The following is a 9194-nucleotide window of genomic DNA, read 5'->3' on the forward strand; positions in this document are numbered from 1 at the left end:
ATATATAAACCATATTTTAAAATCCATTCATTTTTTGACGGATACCTAGGTTGATTTGATAGCATGACTTTTGTAAGTAATGCTGCCTTAGACATGGGAATGAAGGTGTCTCTTTGATATACTAATTCGTTTCCTTTGGATATTTACCCAGTAGCGTGATTACCAGTTCACATGGCAGTTCTATGTCTAGTTTTTGGAGGAACCTCCATTTTGTCATCATGATTGTACTAATTCACATTCCCACCCACAGTGAATGAGTTCCTCTTTCTCCACATCCTCACCATCATTTCTCATTTTTTGTCTTTTTGATCATAGCCATTCTAACTAGGAGGGTGAGATGATATCTCATTGTGTTTTACTTGGCATTTCCAAGATAACTAGTGCTGTTTTGCATTCTTCTGAATATTTGTTGGTCCTTTGCTTATTTTCTTTTGAGAAATATCTATTTAGATCATTTGTCCATTTAAAAATCAGATTATTATTATTATTATTACTGCTATTGCAGTTGTTTGTGTTCCATGTATATTTTGAATATTAATTCCCCGTTGGATAGTTTGCAAGTGTTTTTTTTTTCCAATTCTGTAGATTGCCTCTTCACTCTGCTGATTACTTCCTTTGTAACTGTTCTTATCATTACAAAAATAGGTGTTGAGTTCTTATCATTAGGAAAATATTAGCTTGATTTAGCCACTATACAATGTATATGTACATCAAAACATCATGTTGTACATTATAAATATATACAGTTTTGTCAGTTTGAATAGTGCATTAAAAACTAATGAAATAAAATGACAATGTATATATATGTTTCTGTTTCTGGATTTTTCTATCCCTTTCTCAATAAGTCTACTTTTTGCTGCTACTACATTGTTGATACAGCTTTATCTTACAATCTTAAAATCAAGTAGTCAATTCTTTTACTTTAGTTCTTTTTAAAAATTGCTTTGGCAATTCTGAGTCATTTGCATTTCAATATAACTTTTAGAATCAGCTTGTCAGTTTTGACAAAAATGCTTTCGGAAATTTTTATCACAATTGCATTGAATCTCTAGATCAATTTGGAGTTAGGATACTCCTTTAAATTGCTTCTAAAAAGAGTAACAACAAATTACTAGTATTATAGCGTTGGTGAGAGTAAAAATAATAAAATAAAAGTAAAACAAGGTCTAACATGGATTTCAATTACTTCTATGTCTTCAGAATTTTGCTTGGAGATAACCTCAAATAAACCTTGAATAAAAATTTCCTGTAAGGAAACAACAAAAAACGTACCTATACCTAATATCCCAGTTTATAATGAAGTACATTTTCTAAACCTTCACCTCCTCTACCCTTCCCCACCCTAAAGAAAGAAAAACACAAAGGATATTTATTTTGCACACCATGCTTATACTGGTTTTAAAAACTATTCTTCCAATGTGCAAGTAGCCCAACATTTAGAAGTTCGAATTACTAGGTACTGGGGAAGTACCTTCTACTCAGAACCTCATCCTTTCTGCAAACTTCAGCACCTACTGATGAGCAGAAGGAAGTGTTTTCTTGATTTAGATAGAAACACATCAGAAGAGTTAAAACTACTTTCAAAACTACTTCACTTGGAAAGATATTTTGCTGTAAAAGAAATTTTCAGAGGGCAAATGCAGAGAACTGTAGCTATTTGAAAATTTTCTTTCACCTTTAAAGAGCTAATATTTCCCTTCATCTGCTTTTGCAAATCTCAAGAGTTATTTTTGTTAATTTTCTGGTCTTTAGTATGTTCCCATGGACACTTTTTACTTAGAACTGAACTTTGTAACACTTAGCATGCATTGAAAGTAGAGCAGTGCTACTCAACAGTATTATGAATAGAATAAACCAGCACATGTCATGGACTCGAGATAATTGCGGAATGAAAAAGTACTTTTCCAATTAATCAAGCATGCAAGATATTACACTCTATGCCTAATGCCTGGGTTCTCTCTCTCTCTCTCTCTCTCTCTCTCTCTCTCTCTCTCTCTCTCTATTTTTTATGGTTTACTCATTTCATTCTGTGCTATTGGGGACATTCTTTTTGGCTTAGCAAGTGTTCTTGGTATTCATCCCCAAGATGAAGGACATGTTACTTGTAACGACTCCAACTCTCACTGGAGGACAAGAGCTGTGCAAATACTGTCTCTCAGGATTGACTTAGATTCCTTACTCACAATTCAGAAATTTTTCTCAATCATGTAGTCTCACTATTTTCTGTTTTAGATATACTTCAAAGGTAATTCATTCATTCAAGAAAATATTTTCTAGGATATGGAAGGAACATAGATTTGGATGCTTAAAAAGCTTTGGTTTGGTTTTATGCATTTGTTTGATTCTTATGCAGTTTTCATCCTTGGATTAAAAAGCTAAGAGAGAATCTAAGACAACTTTCTTCTTCAATCACCACCAAATTATTTAAGTCAATCTAAACTTGGAACAGAAAAATGAAATTTTTGTCACAATTTCTAGTCTTTCAAATTCTTTTGTTTTTTTTTCTATTTCATACCTGGTATTAACCAGCCTTTAATAAATAAGCCACATTGCCAATTCTTTTTAATTTTTTATTTTGAGACAAGGTGTCATTAAGTTGCTCAGGAACTCACTAAATAGCTGAGGCTGGCTTTGAACTTGCTATCATTCTGCATCAGCCTACTGAGTCACTGGGATTACAAAAGTGAGCCACCACACCCAGCTATTCCTTCAAATTCTTTTTCTTAAAAGAGAGAGAGAGAGAGAGAGGGAGGGAGAGAGAGAGAGGGAGAGAGAGAGAGAATCTTTTCTCTTTCTTCTCTCTCTCTCTCTTTTTTTTTGTAGATGGACACAACACAATGCCTATATTTATTTTTATGTGGTTCTGAGAATTGAACCAGGGTCCCGCCCTTGCTAGGCAAGTGCTCTACTGCTGAGCCACAATCCCAGCCCCCAATCCCTGCCTGCTCTCAGTGACATAAATTACATATATATGTGACACACAAACATAGAGTGGTGGGATGGAGGACAGAGAGGGGGAGAGGGAAGGGGAGGGGAGAGGAGGTAAGAAGGGAGAGGGGAAGGAAAAGGCGGAGAGGGGTGGGGAGAAAGGGAAAGAGGTGGTTGATTTATTTTATTACTCCTTTTCATTAGAAATCCATCTACTTTTTTTCTTTCAAATTTGCTAATTCATGCTAATTTATATATTCATTAATATACCAAAATTACCTGGTATCCATTGCATGTCTTTTTCTGATACTAGCATGTGGGGATACCAGGACATGAAAGGATCAACAACTATAGCTCTTGGCCTCTCTGGGCCCTGTCTTCCCACAGTGTGTATGCTCTTACAGCTCTTACAGCTAGGACTGTGGTTATCATCTCACATGCACCATAGGGAAGGAAGACACCTGTCCTGGCTGAGTGTCTCCCAGGTGCTCTGCTAGGCGGGTTTTACATGTGAGTCAGCGTTTCCCCATTGTATGTGCACCCTGGGGCACACAGGTAGCTATAAGTAGGTGATCACATCATTGATTGTCTAGATTATGAGCAAAAATAATGTTACTAATAATTACACCAGGATGACAGAAATAAGCTTTCCAGACAACTGAAAAAATGTGACCGCCCTGATGTTCGGCAATGCATATTTATCTTTGTAATATTTTCTGTTATATTAAGTGATAATTTTTATAAGTTACAAAGTTTTGAAATATGTTTAAGGAACACAGTAAGAATAAATAATATACTTGGTGTTAGCTGGCCTCAATACAAATTGTGAAAATAAGAAAAACTAAGATGTGAGAAATGTTTCATTAATTAAAACAAATCAGTGGGAGATAATGTCTTTTTTTAATTAATGAGGAGAGTGAAGCTGGGAGACAAAAATTTTCCCAATATTATGAGTAATAAGTAAGTGAACAGATATTTAAACCCCTTACTCTATAACTCAAAAATCCATGTTTCTCGAATGATTTGGGAGGCTGAGGCAGGAGGATCACAAGTCCAAAGTCAGCCTCCTCAACTTAGCAAGGCCCTGTCTCAAAATACAAAATAAAAAGGGGTAAGATTGTAGTTCAGTGGTTAAGCACCCCTGGTTCAATCCCTGGTATTAAAAGAAAGAAACAAAAAAACCTAAAAAAATCCATATTTCTTTTCTAATGGGATATCTGATTATTAATTTTATCTTGTTCAGAGTCTAATGTGTTCCCTCTTCTTCTTAAATTGAGAAAAGGTGAAAATTTTTATGGCCCAGTTTAAGGTAAACTGTGTAGTTTCATGCAGCTTAAAGTCTGGGATTTTATTGCCTAGGGTCCTGTGGAATCTACCAGCTCTCCTAGATCCTTCAACATTATTAAAGCCTCCTCCAGTCTTCTCAGGTCCAGATAAAGAAAATGCTTCCTCTCTAGCTTTCAACAGGCTTATTTGGGGCCTTACATTATTTTGCTCAGTCTTTCTGTATCCATTGAGGAGTGGGTTTTACATGTGATTCAGTGTTTCCCGGCAGTATGTGCAATAGCCAAAATGTTTACCCCCACCCCTTCATGTGATGAAATTTAATCCTTAATGGTGTATTACTTGGAAAGGGAAGCTATTGGTATTCATGGGGGCAGAGCTTTCCATAAATGGGATTAGAACTTTGATAAAAGAGACCCCAGAGAACTATTGTCCCTTCTGCCATGTCAGAACAAATTGAACAGATAGCAATGTAGCAGTGTAGGAACTAGGAAGTGGGTTTTTACCTGACTCTGAATCTGCCACTGCCTTGACCTTGAACTTTCCAGCAGCTGGAGCTATGAGAAATAAATATTTGCAATAAGTATTGGAATTTATAAGCCACCCTGACTATGGAATAACAAGAATATTTTTACAGCAGCCTTAACAGACTAAGACAAAGGGTATTTCTCTAATGTACACATTTGTCCAGAGCAAAGGAAGGATTCAATGTTTAGAGCTGATTTAATCACTACAAAAACCCCACCTTTACCACACTCAAGTTAAACCTTTATTCTCCAATCTTGGTGATCAAATGTATTTCATTTCACTTGAAAACAATTTTTTGAATCCTTTTATAGCCCGGAACTCTTCTAAACCTTGGGAAGCTCAATAAACAAACCAATATAAATATATATGGCAAGCTAGTGAGAAACAAAGTCAACCAATGAAAAATATTAGCTCACAAAGCCCATAAATATGAATGTATTTAATACATACGTACATATTTATATGTATACATTTAAATCCATATGTTGGATATTCATAAAATTTTCCTTTCTTAGGCAAAAAACATATAAATGTTGACTTTTTATTTCCCCACTCATTCCAGTGGAGGAACTTGCACATACTTTGGGTCAGTGCATCCCAATTTGGAAAGTAATTTTAAGCAACTGTCTACAGAAAGCAAGTGGCCTTAATGGCTGATTCCATCTTTCTTGAAAATCTGCTTGTTTTAATTCCACTCGACCATCACTATCCAAATTTTTCCTGTTTCAAAAATGAAACTGCCTATATTTCTGATTCCTACTGGAGGAACATGCTTTCTGAAACAAGTCACAACCGGTTAATAGTTCTGACCTCTGAAAGCAAGGGACCTTTCCCAACTCAGGTTCATTGGTGAGGAACTTAGGTTGTGAAATCAGTAGGTAATTTTGAGGCAAAAGAGTTTTATGATTCAGTAACTACTTCTGGCTCTTTTCTGCCCATATAACATCCAATTTAGTACTTATCAAGAGTCTAATCCTTATATTTAATGGAAATAACTTTAATTTGCAGTAAATATAAAAAAAATTAATGATAGGGAATATGATTCCTCTATGCCATTCATACTTCAAATTGAAATGAAAAATAGATACATGAACAAATTTATTCACTGATAATCATTACTAGCTGTTCCAAAACAAATATTGTTGATCATCTTTTGGGTGTTAGCTACCCTATGAAGATCTTATGGACTTGACAAATGACTCATCCAGGATCCCTGTCTTTTGAATAAAACTCTTTTATACTAGATAATTTGTTGAATTTAGCCTGTTTTCTCAACAATAGCAACATTTCTGATTTTCCACTGTTCCTTTGGCTAAACTTTTTGCTCCTGAGATTCTAAAGAGGCAATAACTACTTTTATTATGTTTTAGTTCATGGTCTATAAATACACCTGGTAATATGACTCACCAACCACTAGGCATCCCACACAATGAGACAGAATTGTTTTGGGATACCAAAATCTGGTTTTGAGGAGGTGCTGTCTGTTTTCACAGCCTGGACTCCCATAGTCATCAGATGACTCAGTCAAGTCCCGCCAAGTTGCCCTTTTCTATATTTCTATTATTTCAATCCCTTGGTCTTCTAAATTCACTTTGTTGGTTTATGAAGCCTCAGATAATTGTGTTCTCATGGAATCCAAATTGAAGAGAAGTCCATGAACATATACCACAAGGGATAAACAGTACATCTTTAGGGAAGTAAGCCCAGGGTAATGCACATTGTGATTCTTTCCAGTGTTCTTATTTTCATGTATTTAGGGGCTATTTGGTGGAAGAACTACATGAGGACTGATGAATGATGATGAAAGAGGGGTCATAAAACTGTATTGGAACATCAAATTCAGCTATGTAGAACAGCGAAGACAGTAATGCAATTTATGTTGAAGATTGGAAAAGCATTACAAAGAAGATTTAAGTAGTTTGTCAATCACTTGCAATAGTTAAACCTGGGATACTTGTTTAGAATGCAGGTAGTGGTAGTGAGCCCATTGTTCACCACATCATTTACTGAATTAGGATCACTGGCATCTGTCCCAGTCTAGTGAAACGATTTAAGAGGAAGTTCTAAGACACTCCTGTGTTTGGCCTCACAATGACAGTCTATTTTATTTTCTGATTAACCACCTGGAATACAGTTTCTCTTCTGCCTGCTTTGGGCTCTCTTTTCACATTCCCTGGTGGACTTTTCCTTGGTGGACTTTTGTTCCACTGAGTACTAGGTATTGCTTTTGTGAAGAAAAGTGGCTCAGTTAGTTCTAAGGAATATGCAGAACATCTGTATCTAAAGAAAGTGTCATGTCCCCTGACAGAAACCTGCATGACCAGAAAACAAAGCATCTAGTGAATATATGGATAATTATGTTGTTACTTAGCTAGATTTATTGATTAGAAACCCTGTAAATATGTGCATATGTGTGTTGGATTTTTTTAATTATCATCAGATATTTTACTTTAAAGGAGGAGAATAATTAAACCAGTTGTCTATTTCCTTAGGTTGGCAAAGTGAACAATGAAAACATTAGGCAGCATGCAAATATTTACCACCTCAGTGGATACACTACATTTTTCATTTGGAAAGCACTGAATCCAATAGTAGCCCCTGTGGTGCTCTTCATTTGACTTCCTCATCATGAACCTTAACAAACCCCAGCTTAACTGAACATTTTCTACATGTTGTAGCTGTTCTAAGCTCATACTTGTATTATTTTATTGAATCTGTACCAAAATCCTAGGAAGTAGGTACAATTGTTGCCCTCATTTAAATATAAGGAGACAGTATAGGGAGCCTAAGTTGTCAAAAAGCTAGCATGACAGTATTGGATACAGAAACATTGCAGTATATTGCTTTTAAGCAAATAATTCTCCAGAAGAGCTTTAAAAATAAGCACATCAGAGATTGGTTGTTATTAGAAAATATCTGAGAAGCTGCAATCCAATAAGGGATTCCACTTGACAGTTCACAATGTTCAGTGTCTGCTTCTGATAAAACAAGACAGAGTGTAAGTCTGGATATTCAATTTTTGATGTATATATTCTTTCCCCATAGTTTTTAATATATGTAAAGTGTATTTTAAAATGTTCTTTAAAGGAGATAGAAACACATGCATGGGCTCCCCCAGTGTTAACATGAATTATGCTGTTCTGTTCTGCACCTTGGACTTTTGAATAAATTCTATGTTGAAAACAAAATTGTGATACTTTAAGAAAGAAATAGGAGGGAAGGAAGAAAAAAGTTAAAAAACCATTATCATTGTGACTTGGGAGGCTGAGGCAGGAAGATCACAAATTCAAAGCCAACCTCAGCAATTTAGCAAGGCTCTTGGCAACTTAGTGAGACCCAGTCTCAAAATAAAATATAAAAAAGGGCTGAGAATATGGTTCCGTGGTTAATCATCTCTTGGTTCAATTTTTGGTTAAAAGGAAAAAAAACAGCATTGGACAGGATGGTCATCAACAGATGCTCTATTGTAACCTCCTATGACTATGGATTAGGTTCAATTGGCCATGTTGCCAATGCACATGTTTTTCACCTCAGTACAATCCAACAAATATTTCTTATACTGTAGTTCAATACAATTCAAAAAAATACCTAATCTTGTACAAGCACTGGAGTTGACACAGAAAGGATGAATTTAACCTCAAGCATCAGAGAGCCTCCCAGGGAGACAGAGATCAATAGAAGAAATGTAAAAAACCAACCTAATATGTCTTAAGTGAAGTATCCAGAAGGGTGTTTTGCAGCTTCTTGTTATATGACACATTGAAAATAAAGCTTTGCCTTGCCTTTCCTCCAACAAGAAAAAAATTCCAAACATTTAAAGACAAAGTGTACACAAGGAAATGTTGTAAAGCTTTTGAGGATAGGAGAGGTGGTACAAAGGTTTTGTTTGTGAAGGAGGAGTAGGGTTTTATAGGTGCAAGTGAGGAGAAGGACATTTCAGTCAAAAGGAATGATCAATCATTTGGAAGCAAATGCAGTGTTCCAGAGCGTTGAGTGGCAGGATCCTCAAATGGTAGTGAGAGTGTGAGGCAGGCGGGGACACCTGTGGTAGGAAGGTGTGAAACTGTTACAGTAAGGAGTTGAATTTAATCCTCTAGCATAATTGGGATGGAAAAAAAAATCTTTAATTAGGTTTATTTTTTAGGAATATAGATAGCCTGCCACTGTGGAGAGTGGATTCAGCAGAGATAGTTTGGAGGAAGAAAGCCCAATTAAGAGAATATTAAGATAGTTGAAATCAGGAAAAATAAAGCTTGTAACTGGGGATTGACAATATGCTTTTTGATTGAAAAAGTCAGGTTTTGATGAAAGAGCTCAGCGATATATTTCACAGTTAATCAATCACTATTAAGAGATGAGTTGAATGAGTAATTCAAGGATTGGGGTGAATTTGTCAACACAGTTGCTCTTTGTTCTCTAAATATATCTGGCTAATAGATGCCTTTAGCAAAGTT

Source organism: Callospermophilus lateralis, unplaced genomic scaffold (genome assembly GCF_048772815.1).
Source record: "Callospermophilus lateralis isolate mCalLat2 unplaced genomic scaffold, mCalLat2.hap1 Scaffold_309, whole genome shotgun sequence".
Lineage (NCBI taxonomy): Eukaryota > Metazoa > Chordata > Mammalia > Rodentia > Sciuridae > Callospermophilus > Callospermophilus lateralis.